This window comes from Tamandua tetradactyla, chromosome 2, assembly GCF_023851605.1.
Source record: "Tamandua tetradactyla isolate mTamTet1 chromosome 2, mTamTet1.pri, whole genome shotgun sequence".
Lineage (NCBI taxonomy): Eukaryota > Metazoa > Chordata > Mammalia > Pilosa > Myrmecophagidae > Tamandua > Tamandua tetradactyla.
In genome coordinates, this window is record NC_135328.1 from 139,261,100 (window position 1) to 139,277,151 (window position 16,052).

Below are 16,052 nucleotides of genomic sequence, written 5' to 3' on the forward strand. Positions count from 1 at the left end.
AAAGACACCTTGGTTCAAGAAGGCCAATGAAGTTCAGGGTTTCTCTCTCAAGTGGAAGGGCACATGGTGAACACAATCACAGTTTCTCCCTCATCTGGAAGGATACATGATGAACACAGCATCATCTGCCAGCTTCTTCTACTGGTTTCCTGTTTCATGAAGCTCCCAGGAGGCATTTTCCTTCTTCATCTCTGAAGGTCGCTGGTTGGCACTCTCCACTTCTCATGGCTATGTCATTCTGCTCTGCTCTCTCTGAATCATTCATTCTCAAAAATGTTTCCTCTTTTATAGGACTTCAGAAACTAATCAAGACCCACCCAAATGGGTGGAGACATGTCATCACCTAATCCAGCTAAACAACCACTCTTAATTAAATTGCATCTCCAGGGAGATGATCTAATTACAGTTTCAAACACACAATACTGAATAGGGATTAGAAGAATTGGCTACCTTTAGAAAATGGGACTAGGATTAAAACATGGCTTTCCTAGGGGACATGCATCCTTTCAAACCAGCACAAGAGGCAACTATGGTAGCAAATACTGACTATTTTTTCTATAAATGTGATAGAATTAGTGGCCTAAGAAGGACTTAAAACATTTCTACTGATGCCCAGTTATTGCAGTTGGATTTCCTGAAAAGCAAATAGTGAGCAGGGAATATAATGGAGAATTTGGGGGGGATGTGAAGGAGATAGATTTGGACAATGGAAGAATTTGACCTGGGCAGTACTCCCACAAAAACCTCAACCTGTAAAACTGAAATGCCCACCCACCCCTCACCCCCAACATTGTCCCAATTGGTGCAAGGGAGCTAGGCTTTTCTCCTTTACACTGACCAATCATTTGATGTCAGCTGCCCCATGAAGGATTTATAGTCTTGCTGCAAAGTGGTTTCCTTCAGCCAAGGGCAGCTTTCAGAGAGGGACCCAGCTGAGAGCTGCCTGTTGGCAGTACTTCCAGCAGCCAAGGAACGAGTTCTTTTTACTGGAGGGGTGGTCAGGTGGTACACCAGAATATTCACTTCAGAGTTGCATAGTTAACTGAAATATCACCTCCAATCTTGTTAAATGTGAGACATTGAAAGAAACAGACTTAACAATCACCTTAAAATTCTCCTCTGGAAAAACTGACTTCCCAGTCACAACGGAGGAGGTCTGCTAACCTGACCCACAGTGAAACTGGTGAAAACTATTAAACATATGCACGTACACACATGTAAAGTCACCGGGAATGGTTCTAAAGGCAAACAGCAAAGTGAAGAACCATATATTAAAGAACTTGTATGAAACTTGAGTAAGAAAAGTAAGTATCTGTGGTATTTGATAAAAGATTACTCCCTCCTTTCTTCTTCCTGGTTCAACAAGGTGGAGATTCCAATGCAGAATACAAAAGCTAAGAACACAGGGCTCCCCTTCCACCAGCTTCCAGCTGGAGGGCTTTTTTCCCTGGAGTAACAGGACATGAGCATTTGTCATCCAGTGCTCAACTGTCTGTCGCTAGGGCTGAGTGCTGGATGAGTGAGTCTGAGAGGCGGTACTCTCTCCTGCCATCCAAAACCCACTTGTGGAATATGGGCTTTACATTGGATGCTACAGGCTAATGATCTTTTCTCCAGATCATGAGACCAGCATGCAGAGTTGCTACAATGTAAGTACAAAAAGTTCAGTTTCCAGCAAAAAAAAAAAAGTGAGATGCAAAGAAACAAGAAAATATGATCCACACACCAGAAATTAAAGCAGGAAACAAGAAAACTCCTGTAAGGTGGACAGATTTCAGATTTATTGGAAAAGGGCTTCAACATGACCATTATAAACATGTTCACAGAACTAAAGGAAACTATGAGTAAAGGAGTAAAGAAAGGTAAGGTGTCAACATCATACCAAATAGAGGATGTCTATAAAGAGATAGAAATTATTTTTAAAAATCAAATGGAAATTTTGGAGTTAAAAAATACAATAACAAAAAATTCACTAAAGGAGCTCAATTTATTTAACTGGTAGCAAAAAGAATAAGTGAATTTAAAGATATAGTGATAAAGATTATGTAAACAAAGACAATAGAAAGAAAAAAATGAAGACATCCTCAGAGAAACATGGAAAACTACTAAATACACGAAAATCGATGTAATGGGAGTGCCAGAAGAAGAGGAAACAGAAAAAGGTGAAAACTATTAGGTGCTATAATGGCTGAAACCTCCCCAACAACAACAAGCTGCCATCCAGAAATCTCAGTGAACTCCAGGTAGGTTAAAAAAAAGAGGTCCACAAACAGACACAACTTAGTAAAATGCTGGAAATCAAATATAAGAATAAAACCTTTAAGCACCAAGATTTGATGCTTCCAGTGAACCACAATGACATTGATAGTTGCCTTCTCGGGAGAAACAATGGAAGCCAGAAGGTATCAGAATAAAATATTCAAAGTCCTCATACAAAAAGAACTCTCAACCAAGAATCTTACATCCAGCAAAACTACCTTTCAAATATGAAAGTGAAACAGTGACTTTCTAAATGAATAAAAATCTGGGAGAATTTATTGCTGGAAGATTTACCTTATAATAAATACTAAAGCAAATTCTTTAGGCTGAAAGCAAGTAATAACTTGAATCTATGCAAAACAAAACAAAACAAAAACAAAGCCAGTAAAGGTAATTATGTAAGTTCAAAAGGCTGTTTAAATGTGGAATTAATCTTTCTTTTCTTAAATAATTAAAAAAAACAAGTATAAAACTTACTTATATAATGTATTGTTGAACAACACTGTAAACCAGCTAGATCTAACAGACATTTATAGGATGCTCCATCTAAGAACAACAGAATATATATTCTTTACAAGTGCCTCTGGAATAGTCTCCAGAATCAATCATACAGCAGTCCATACAACAAATTTCAATAAATTTAAAATGATAGGAACAATGCAAAGTAAGTTCCTCGGATCATAATGGAATGAAAGTAAAAATCAGTAGCAGGTAATATTCATTAAATTTCACAAACGTGGAAATTATATAAAACACTCCTAACAAACCAGGGGACAAGCAATAAATCAGACATGAAATTGGAAAATACTTTGAGATGAACAAAAATGAAAACAGCATATCAAAATAGTGAGGTACAGCAAAATTGGTGCATAGGAGGAAATTTAAAGCTGTAAATGTCTAAATTAAGAAGGAAAAAACCTCAAAAAAAATCTAATTTTTTCCCTTAAGATAGTGGAAAAAGAAGGAAAACCAAACAAAGTAAACAAAATGAAGGGATAGTAATATTAGAGCAGAAATTAATGAGAATATAGAAAAATGAAGCCTAATGAAACCAAATGCTGGTTCTTTGAAAAGATCAACAAAATTGATCTGTTTTTGGTTAGATTAAGCAAGATAAAAAGGGAGAGGACTCAAAATACTAAAATCAGATTTTAAAGTGGGGTTATTACATTTTACCTTAGAGAAATACAAGGGATTAAATGAATACTGTGAACAATTGTACACCAGCAAATTCAATAACTTACATGGAATTGACAAATTTCTAGAAAGACACAAACTATGAAAACTAACTGAAGAAGAAATAAAAACCTGATCAGACCCTTAACAAGTGAAGAAATTGAATTGGTGATTACAATAATGATAAAACTATCCAGAAGGAAAATGCAGGCTCAGAAGGTTTTACCTCTAAATTCTACCAAACAAACATATAAATAAAAAATAATATAAAATTTTCACCAAGTCTTCCAAAAAATATAAGAAGAGGGACCACTCCCCATCTCATTTTACAAGATCTGTATTACCCTGCATCAAAATCAGATCAAGCCATCACAAGAAAACAAAACTGTTTTGTTAAAATTTTTTATGTGTTCTTTTAATGATTTAGAGATTATTTCCTTCTTTCTTTATGTTCTCAAAGCCAAGTCTGGACCTCAGGGACATTAATCTCAATGCTGTCTGTGCTTTGTGTGGCTGAGTTCTGCCACACAGAAGCTGCCTGCTTGGTTGCTTGGAGTCTCTAGTGCACATTCTGGTGCTGCTTGTCCCAGACATCTGAAGCCTTGTCTCAGCTCACTGCCGGCTTAAATTTGGCTGGCTTGTCTGGGACTGGAGAGGGTTGGATTCTTCTTTTCCTTTTTCTTCTCAGGGTTTCCATCAGCTGCCAGGTGTTGGCCTTGAGGAAGTAGAGTTCATCAAACTTCATGCTGATGTCCTCTATGGACAGGTGTAGCAGGTCCCAGAAATCTGCCAGGTCCTGGGTTGGCATTGGGGTGGGCATTGGGGTTCATGTTTCGCTCACAGAGGCTCCAGAACTGTGGAATTCTGGAACATCAGTAGCTGGGCACGGCCCACAGCACTGAGGGCTTTTCTTAAGACTTCTTCAGAAAGGTGGTTCTCTTGTTTTCTTGTCCATCTGGCAGCACCAGTCTTTCAGCCTGCAGTAGCTTCTAGAGCCTGCAGTAGCTTCGAGAGCCAGTAGCCATCTTGGCAGCAGGCTCCTGGCTGTGCTGGTTCTGCAGGACGCAGAAAGAGGTCACCAGCCAGGAGTCAGGTGGGGGCAGTGAGAAAGAGGAAACAGGTTCCAAATGTTTGAACTAGAGTAAGTAGGAAAATGGTCCCTGATAGGCTGTGGGGAGTGAGGGAGTGAGAGGCTAGAGAGATGACCACAAGTCTTTGACTTGGGTATGTGGGAAGAGGACAATGCCAGTCACTTGGATAGAAAAAATAAACAATTCCAAGACAGCAGAGATGTGATTATGACAAAATATAAAGCCTTGAATCATAGAAAAATGTTGACTCTGGTGTCAAAGTGCAAGATTAAACTAATGATTAAATTTACCATTGTTTCATTGGCAAGGACACAGGAGACAAGCTGTGGAGCAGTGCTTATATAATAAAAGATAATCTAAAGAATGAAGGAAAAAAGTCTCATGAATTTGGACACAAAATCCTCAACTAAATACTAGCATACCAAATCAAGAAATACTTACAATGAATTACACACCAGAAACAAGTGGAATTTAACCTGAAATACAAGTTTAGTCTTTAACATCTGAAAAAGTTAATATAATACATTATGTCAATAGGATAAAAGACAAAAATCACACGGTCATCTCAATGGATCCAGAAAAAACGTTTGACAAAATCCAACACACTTTCATGATAAAGACACTAAAAATATGAGGTATAGAGAAGAACTCCTTTGACATGATAAATGACCTCTATCTAAATCCATAATTGAAATTATACTTAATATTGAAAGATTGAATAATTTCCCCCTCTGATCAGGAACAAGACAGGGATATTTGTTTCACTATTTATATTCACCATTGGAGTTTCTAGCTAGTGCAATTACTTAAGCAAGAGAAACTGACTGGAAATGAAGACTTTATTTCTATTCTGTATGAAACTGACACAATGTATATAGAAAATCCTAAGAAATCCACCAAAAAACTATTCAAAATAATAAACAAGATTAACAAGGTTGCAGGATGCAAGATCTGTATACAAGATCAATTGTATTTTTATACATTTGCAATGAACAATCCAAAAATGAAATGAAGAAAGCAATTCCTTTTATATTAGCATCAAAAAGAATAAAATGTTTAGGAATAAATTTAACAAAGTAGGAGTAAAGGAACAAAATTTTGCTCTTAAAACTAGAAAATGTTGCTGAAATAAATTTTAAAAGTTCCAGATGATTGTAAAAAACTCCCCATTTCATGGACAGAAACCTTAACATCATTAAAATGACAATACTCCCTCAAATTGATCTACAAATGAAATGCCATTAAATATCAGAATCCAGCTGATCCTTTGTAGTAATAGACTAACTAATTATCAAATTCACATGGAATTGTAATGGACCCAGAATAGCTAAAACAATCTTGAAAAAAAGAACAAAGTGGGAGAACTCACACTTCCCGATTTTAAAACAGTCTGCAAAGCAATGGTAACCAAAACACTGTGAAACTGGCACATGATAAGCATATGAATCAGTGGAATGAAAATGAGAGTCCAGAAATAAATCCTTATATCCACGATTAACTGATTATGCACAAAGGTGCCAAGATCATACAGTTTCTTCAAGAAATGGCATTAAGGCAACTGGGTATGCACATGGGAAAGACTGAAATTGGGCCCCTATATCACACTATATGTACAAATTAAGTAAATGGATCAAAGACTAAATATAAGAACAAACCATAAAACTATTAGAGTAAAACATAGACATAAACTTTCATAACCATGAATTTGGCAGATGACTTTTAGATATGACACCAAAAAGAACAAACAGAAGGGAAAATAGGTAAATCGGCTTTCATCCAAGTTAAAAATGTTTGTGCTTCGCCCTCAGGAAAGTGAAAAGACAACATGCAGAATAGGAAGGAAATGTTTGCAAGTTCATATATATATATATATATATGGTGAGGAATTTGTATTCAAAATACATAAACAACTTTTACATCTCAATAATTAAAAACACAAACAATCCAATTAAAATTTGGCAAAGGTACTAGACTTTTTCCAAAAAAAGGCGTATATATGCCCAAATAAGCACATCTAAGGATGTTTGATATCATTAGTCATCAGAAGAGAGCAGATTAAATCCAAAAGATGATGTCACTTCACACTCAATGGTATGGCTAGAATTTTAAAAAGTCAGATAACTATAAGCATTGGAAAAGAGATGGAAAAATTAGAATACTTATCATGTTGGCATTAAAGTAAAATGGCACAGACCCTTTGAAAACAATCCACAGATCCTCAAACGATTAAACATAGAGTTAGTATGACCCAGCAATTCCGTTCTTAGGGATAGACCCAAGGGAAATGAAAACTTATGTCCACACAGACACATGTACACAAATGTTTAGAGAAACATTATTCTTAACAGTACAAAAGTTGTGAACAGTCCAGATGTCCAATCAACTGATCAATAAATAAACAAAATGGGATATAGCCATACAATGAAATATTATTCATCCATGAAAAGGAATAATGTACTGACACATTATATTAAGTGAAAGAAAATAGGCATAAAAGATCACATATTATATAATTCCATTCCCATGAAATGTCCAAAATGGGGATATAAAGACAGAGAATAGATTAATGGTTGCCTGGGGAGCCTATATAGGGTTTATTTGGGGGGAGATGAAAATATTCTAAAATTGACTGTAGCAATGGCTGGGCACATCTACAAATGTACTAAAAGGCACTGATTTTGAAGCTTTGAGTGAATTTTACATATGTGAACTATATCTCAATGATGCTGTTAAAAATATGGTCCTCTACTATATTTTCTCCCATTAGAACAAAAGTAGGACAAGTAGGGGTATTTAGAATAATGTTTTTGAAAACTATCAGACAACTTGTGGAAATTACTTTTTAAATATATTTTATTTATCTTGGTCTAAAAATTAGACTACTCAATATTTCCGGAAAAGCAGAGGTAGAAATAATTAGGTAATTAATTGTTAAATATAGCTATTATATGAATTCATTCTCCTACTCATACTTGTCATTGCAATTAATGAAAAAAATCAAAAATCATCAAATGTTTCCATAAATACAAAGGTTTTTTTGAGGTTTGTCTTCGACCACATGCTCATCATCAGTATATCATGTATATAACATACATATCATAACAGCAAATACAAAAATGAAAAAGATAAAAACAAATGCAGAAATTGTGCTTTCACTACCAACAGAGGACACCAATACACAAAAACAATTCATTATACCAAGGAACCCATGTATTGTACACAGGAAAATACATGTAAAAACTCTCCTAAATTTGATCTATTTGAAACTAGTCTTGGAGATATAATAAACTTCCATTTATAATCTAATCAAAATATTTTGTTTGCTTTGGAAATAGCAGGGAATTGAATAATGGTTTAATTAAATCATATTCTTTAAAAATACTGCATGCAGAATATATGATCAATACATATAATACATACATACTGATGTCTCCCATTTCCAGCTAACCATTTCTTTCTCTGGCAAGCAGACACATTATAATGCTCTCTGTTGACCTTAGGGTTGCTTCATAGTAATTTTCTAGACATTTCATAAATGCCTGTGGTTGCTATCATCTTCATGATGGTGATACTTTTCCTGGTGAAAGATGTTTTTAAATGTAAGACCTGATCTAACATTTCACTCTTCACTTCCTCTCATTTTCTCCATTTAGTAAGAGCTGACTTCAATATCTGACCCCTGAAAAGTCACTAGGAAACTGGTACCTACAACTGAGTTGATAAATGACTCAGCTTTGGCAGGCAGGACAAAAGTTGCTGTGCAATTAACTCTTAAAGTGCAGAGATGAATTAGGGCTTAATGCACTTTAGTTAGAAAAATGAGGCAATACAATCCAGGAGGACAACTGAAATCCAGCAAAGCATTTTTGCTTTAGAAATCAAAAGAAAATGTAGAACTTCAAATAACAAATTGCAAGCAGAATTTGATTGGAACATGATACTCTGGTCTACTGGTTAGAAGGATCTCTCTCTTTCACTTTATTTTGTTCAAATATTTATGGATCATCTCTAAAACTCTCCATTGAAATGAAAGATTACTTTGTCAAATAGAAACTATATTTTTCCTTTAGATTTATAAAAATATGAATAAATATAATACCTTTATGAGTCTATAAAGGTAACAAATAAATTAGTACATCAAGGCACAGAATGTTGACTGATTACCCAGTTACATTATGAGTTACTAATGGAAACAGTATTTGGTATTCCATTACAATATGTTGGTGGCCTTCATGGTTTCCTCATTTCTCTGATGCCCTGTTCATTTTCCTTAGTTTCTCTGTAACTACTCTAATACGTGCTCCACGATAACCAAATGCCACTTCCTACTGAAATATGCAAAGCCAAAGCTGGAATGGCCTGTGTGCCAAGGGAGAAGGCTATATTTGGCAATTCAAGAGTGTACAACCTAGTAATCAAATAGAAAATCTATTTTTGGATATAGGTTCATTACTGAGAGAGAAGCCTATCACATTGTGGGAACGAGGGATACAAGAATTATGAGATTATGGGGACAGCTAGTGGGTGCGGAAGTTAAAGAGAAATTCAGAACAGCAGGTACTAAGGAACACACAGAAGCTACAGGGCACTGTCACCATCTTTGAAATTCAATCCAGTGGTGCTCATCAGAGATGAATGAGAGGACCTACAAAACAACATGTGAGGGAAAGTCAGACAGATTTAAACATTTGCTTGTTCCAAAGAGGCTAAACTCTTAGAAAAACGATAATCAAGAATTTCATGAAAGTCTTCTGCTTTCAGAGAAGAAGAAGTCATAGGAACCAGATCTACCCTCTCACCTGTAGCTTGTCAAACAAACTTGGACAATATTTGTAGAACAACAGATTTCAAGACATTGGCAATAAGGCAGCAAGTACAGTAATTCCTGACAGGAGAGAAACAAATGGGGTGAGTCCTAACACTGCCCCAGTTTAATGCCTTAAAGAGTTTCCTATCTGATGTCCAGGGATGGAGAATCAAGCTATGTTGAGTTGAGGAGATAGACCTGAATACTCAGATATACCACAACAGATGGGCAGGGTTTCAGAGGAGAGAGAGCTGCACAGGGAGAGTACACCAAAGAGCCACAGAGAATCATCCTCAAATAGTCAACAAAGAGCTGATCTGCACATTCATTTGAAGAAGATTTCTGAGCCAGGGGAAAGAACTAATCCAAAACATTAGCAATAACAGTGCATGTCCTCACACAAGCCAGAAATCGCACCTGTTCCCATAAGCCAGATGGAAGACATTTACCATTCATGAGGCAGACAGTACAGTAGAAGGAAGGCCTTACCTGAGTAGTGAGAAATCATTAGCCCTGGAGTGTCAAGCAATCCATAAAAATTAAAACTTGAAAGGATCAAATCATTTCCAAGTAAATGAATTGTATCCTAGCAGGAAGCTCAAAAAGATGGATATGAACACAAAAATAGCCATCATCCAAACCAGGTAACATTCACAATGTCTGACAGCTGATCCTAAGTTAACAGGCATACACAAAAGCAGAAATTACAACCCATAAAGATGAGGGATGATAATCGATTAAATGTCCTAAAATGGGCATAGATTTTAGATTAGCTGAAAAGGATATGAATAAAGTTAGTATCTGTTTTGCAATTATTGTACATGTTAAATGGAAAGATGAAAGATATTAAAAGACTCATATAAGACTCCTAGATATGAAAATTGTGAAAATGAAAAGTATAGTGAATGATACAAACACTTGATTAGACATTTCAAAAGATAACAGTAGCTACATAACAGTAGAAACTATTGAAAATAAAAGACAAGGAGAACAAGGCCGGTGCGACCAATAGCAATATGATAGATTCAAGCCTAACAATTTCAATAACCATATTAAAGATAAATTATCTAAACATCCCAATCAAAAGGCAGAGGTGGTCAGACTAGATAAAAATCAATACTCACATATATGCTCTTTAATAAAAATGTACCTTAAAATTAAAAATGCATGTAAACTGAAGGGAAGTGGGTGGGGAAAATATACCATGCTAGTCCTACTCAAAGAAAGCTGGAGTGATATTAATATCAAAGTGATTTCAGAGCAACTAATTTTACCAGAAATAAAAAAGAAATTCTATAATATTAAATCATTTAATGTATTTGACTAAAAATCTAAATATTTGTGGATATAAAAGAGCTTCAAAATACAGAGGCAAAACTGATAGTACTACAAGGAGAAAGGAACCAATTCAAAATTACGGTCAGATATTTCAAATACATTCTCTCAAGAACTGTCAATAAACAGAAAATCACTGACAATACAGAAGATGTGAGAAGCACAATGTATTTTGAAGTAAACAAAAATGAAAACACAACACATCAAAATTAGTGGTTTGCAGCGCAAAGAGTCTCTTGTGGAATTTTTAAAAGCACTAAACAATGCAATGTATCAGAAAAATAGAAAGACTTCTCATCAATGACCTTAGCTTCTTCACCTTAAGAAACGAGAAAAATAAACAAAGCAAATGATGAACAAAGTAAGCAGAATATAGAATATAATTTTTAAAAAGAGAAGATACATTTAAGCAAAACAAGGACCAAAGAAGACAGAAAGCAATAGTGTAAATGAATAAAACTAAAAGCTAGTCTTTTCAGAAAGTTAATAACTTTGCTAAACTTCTAGCCAGACTGACAGAGAAAACAGAGAGAGTAGACAGATACCAGTGTAGGAAACAAAATAGGGGATATCCATTAGTGCTTGTTCAACATGCATAATAACCCTGACTCTATCCATGCTTTATGATGGAGGCAGAAGTGAGTTGCTCAGGTCAGTGGGGTATATTTGGCTCCTCCATGGCTGAGCTGCAGAGTGTGGTGGGGCCCCAGCCGAGCATGGGCCCTTTAGACAGTAAGGCCTGCTGCCTCTGTACAGGCACCATTTTCTCTGCAAGCAGTTTTCTCAACTCCTAAGTATAGAGGGAAGAGAAAGCAGACCGCCAGAGTCATGGGTCTCAGAGAGTATAAGAGTACTTGGAATGTGTGTTTCTGCCACATATAACTAAAAGATCTCTTTGATTTTATATTTTATTTCAGAGATTTTCAAATGTAAAAACTAATAAAGAACTTAGAATTCATGAAATAAAGGAAGTAGCAAGTCCTCTGTGTAGGCAAAAGAAAAGAGAGTCAAGGAAAAGATTAGGTGTTATATTTTTCCCCTCTCTGAAGAAATGTATTTCACAGTCTATACAGAAATCCTCCCCAAATAATAAAAAGAGTGTCTTTTATTCGGAGCAAAGAGAATCAATGATCAAGATGATTTTTATTGTGCTTAGATTTTTATTTGAATTTAATTGTCCTCTCAGTTCTTGGGGAAAATAATGCATTGAGGAGACAATGAAGTTAACCCATTTTTAGTGAGTGTGAGAAAACTTCATGTAACAATTTTAAGAACCTTTTACATTTTAATACTGGGAAAATCTGGCACACCAGGTAAAGACATCATGTTGTTCTTTTTTTTTTAATGTATTTCTAAAGCTGTTTTCAACAAAATGATCTGTTCTTTAACATTTCAATGCTTGTCAAATTAAGCTAGAGAGATAACAATATAATTGTAAAAGAAGTATATTTCAAACAATATCCTGAAAAATAATAGTCCATTTATTTCACTGCTATATAGAAACAATAAAAGTAGAAAAATTAAAAATTGTATCTGTCAATTTTATATATCATCTATTAATGCAATAAAATTCTAATGACCAAGCCCATTTTCTTTGTGGGGAACTAATCCATGACTGTCTGGGAATAATAGCTATTGCCAATCAGATTATGGCAATGGTTGAAGAACACACAGAACTATAAAGTACTGATGTTGACAAAAAGTATAAAGAGTTGCTGGTCAGCAAACCTATCAATTCAATGAACATATTGTTTTGGGATTCCTTTAAAACTTCTAGTACAAATCTGTACATATTCTGGCTGCCCAAGAATTCAGATGGATAAATAAACTGTTCCAAACAATTGCTGGAGTGGGATACCACAGATTTCTTATGACTGAAGCCAACATGTGCAGGAGAAAAAATTCCCAGGTACAGCTGCTCAAATATATTTTTGCATAATCCTATATTCTTGAGTCCCTAAAGGGCAATTCCACAAGGCAGGTGCTTCAAGCAGAATTTATCTGACACTAGGTGCATCATTTACCCTCATCTCAACCACTCCTACTTTCTCATGAGGAGGAGTCTCCTTACACTCAGTATTAAGGGTCAAGGCAATTAGAAATTGAATGTCTAGGAAATAGTCTCTTTATTAGCCTTTTTATTAGATTATGAGATATACTCTCTTTAAAGAAATGGTCCAACCAAGTGTTTTGCCAAAATGAGGCTGCCACTTTCTTAAGAGAATTAGTATTGCAAAAGCGTATGTTTGTCGTGTTTGCTTATGTCCTCTTTCATCAGTCCCCATTGTGTTGGTGGGGCAGCATCCAGTTCATACTCTACAATTGAACTGTTGTCTTTGATTCTTTTCTACTCTATTTTGCTGTTTTAGAGATTGTGTTGTTATCCTGAAGGAGATAAACAAACAGGGAAGAATGTTAATCATCAAAATAAATCTAGCATTTTTAGAAACAGTTGGGAAGTGTTGAGTTGTTTGAAGATATAATCATAAATCCATGAAGACCAAGGCTGTGGTAATGAGGTGAAAAAGAAAAGGAGAAATTCGAATTGTATTTAAAAAACAAACAATCCACAGGACTTTGTGACTTTTTGGACAAAAAACTGAGGAGAAGTTTGTTAAGAAGATTTTGAAGGTTTGGATGCATGAAGGCCAGAAAGATCAATTAGCCACTAAGAGAGGTCTTACAAGGGAAGAGAAAAAGTCAGTGAGTCCTATTTTAGCCATTTGAGTTAGATTCAAGCAGAAGAACTGAAATTTAGAAAACAGAGTAGAACTCTACAGAAAAGTCATATTTGGAGCTGGTGAGAGACAGCTCTGAAACCTGGCTTGGTCTCTTCTGGGATGGGTGCCTTTGTGCAAATCCCTTCTATTCTGTGGACCATGACTTTTTTTATTTGCACAATTGAGATGTCACAAATTGCTCCTTCACAAATGTCAGACCCTGCAAAAAGTGTCTGAGGGCTCTCATTCCTCTGACTCCCTCCTCTTTATTCTTTATAGACGTGTTCTTCAATGAATCTCTTGTACATCTAATTCTGTATCCTCTACTGCTTTGCAGAAAGCTCAAACTAACACATGCACAAGTGGTGCTAGGATTGTCTAAGAAAACAGCTGGTAAGATACTGCTTTGGGACTGGCTTCTCACTCCCCAATGGACAAAAAAGATGCCACCCTGTCTTATAAGTGAGGTATGGATATTCACTGACACTAGGTAATAGGAAAACTGATAAGATGTCACCAGTGGTGACTTAGGGAAACATTCTGGTAAAGGAGAATGCACTTGCAAGTGTGATGAGTCAGGCATATGGAGCAGAAATGCTTATATTGGAATTGTCTGTTAGACTCATGTTTCATGATAAAATGCAAAGAGAGATAAAGAGAAACTGACAATCATTACAAAGGAAAAAAAAACGAATAAAAGCTTAGTGCAAGAGCCAGTGACCTCTGTAGTTGTTTACAAAGAAGCCCTTATATCTGGTTCAGGCACAGCTGAGGAGCAAACTGAGGATTTGATGGAGTCACAGAGCTTCTAAGATATGTAAACGCTCAGCTAAAGGCAAGGAGGTAGCTCAGGACCCTAAGAAAACCTGTAACCCTGAAATGTGGGATAAGGATACCTAGATCAATGCCCCTAAGGACACTGACCTCCTCTACCCACCCTCCGAGTGTACAGAGGCAGACAGCACTTCTCTAGTGAGAGCCAGGATTTCCCTCGGGCTGGAAGTGGCTGCTCCTCAAAGCCATTGTGGCCTCTTCAGGGTCTGCTCCCATCATTTGCTTGTTTGCAAGGGCAGCTTAGGGTGCTTGATCTGCATGGAGTTTTACAGAGTTTAGAGGATATTACATCCAATAAATAGAAGGATATAAGTATGGGTAAAAACAGTTTTGCTTATTAACTGCACCAGAAAACAAAGAAGGAATAAAGTTTAAGGAATTAATTAACCCTAAATAGTATCCATTTATATAGGATGCACAGGACTGTGTTAACTATTAACTCATTGCCTGCCCTAATAAAGTTGTAAGATGTCTATTGGATCTGTATATCCCACAGAGCATCATATTGATCCGCTACATCAGGGTCTGGTAAACTGCAGCCTCTGGGACAAATATGGTCCAACCACCTGTGTTTTATTGGAACACATCCCCATGCATTCATTTACATATTGTCTATAGCTATTTTTACATTACAAAAGCAGAATTGAGAAGCCATGACACACACTGTACACAAATACTAAAATATATATGACCATTTAGAGAAAAATTTTCCAACACCTGCTCTATATCTATGACGGGGGCTGATGAGACAAGATGAGCAAAAGGTGGCTAGGATACTGGAGGCTTGGTAATATACATTTACTCCAGGGCTTGGCACACTATCTTATGTAGTTTTAGGGACCTGCCCTTCAGTAAAGTTTGCAGAAGTCTAGTGGTTGAGGGTGTTCAGAATATCTCCTCCAAAATAAAAGACAAATTGCTAAATCATAAGTCCCCTACCACAATACAGGGAGTGCAGTGTTTGGTAAGTTGGCCATTTTGGTTCTAGAGGTAACACATTCCACACAGAGCTGACATCATCATGTGATGATAACATGTGGTGCAGCTATGACTCACTCTGCTTCTAGGAAATTTGGTAAATTTGGTTTAATGTACATTTTGAATGTTTTTTTTTAATTAATTCCATGAAAGATTTCAGTTTTGGAAACAAACATGTTTGGAAAAGAAAAAATTTTCTCAGTCCACCAGTGAAATAAACCCATTCAATGTAAATATAGTCCAAACTATTGCAGTTGTAATCATTTTAGCATACTTTTACTCTTTGAAGCTTCCTGAATATAAAATATATGGTCAACTTACCTATGAGTCCTTAAAAGATCATATATGAAGTTGTTCATTGCACTTTTCTTTTTTCTTTTTTCTTTTTTGGCACCAGGGGATTGGAAGCAAGCTATGATCACATATGAGTCAGTCAGGGCAGAGTTTAGCATCACTTACTCTATTTGGAAACATACATATCCTATGACAATGAGAGTCCACTACTATATTTATAACCTAGAGAAATGTGCACATATATACCAAACATTGCAACGGAAGAACAGATAACTACATGGAGATATTGTGATTCAATGGAATATTAAAGGCAATGGAAATGAATAAATGGATTACCTTAATCATCATGGATGAGTCTTAAGTGTAAGTACTGGGGAAGAAAAACTGGTCACAAAATGCTTCCAGTATATTTCCATTTAAAAAAGAGCAAAACTGGCAAAATTACACACACATAAGTAAATACACAAAAATAAATCACATATATAGAGAGGGATAGAATAAAAATGAGATCTGTTAGCAAAATTGTTTCAGGAATATGATTAGCTCTGTGGGAAAGGG

The 16,052-nt window shown here is 35.9% G+C and overlaps 1 pseudogene; it reads right to left on the reverse strand.

The window, feature by feature from the left end:
• Nucleotides 1–3,889: 3,889 nt before the first annotated feature.
• LOC143657516 (disks large-associated protein 4 pseudogene) lies at nt 3,890–15,839 on the reverse strand (annotated as a pseudogene).
• Between the last annotated feature and the right edge of the window lie 213 nt (nt 15,840–16,052).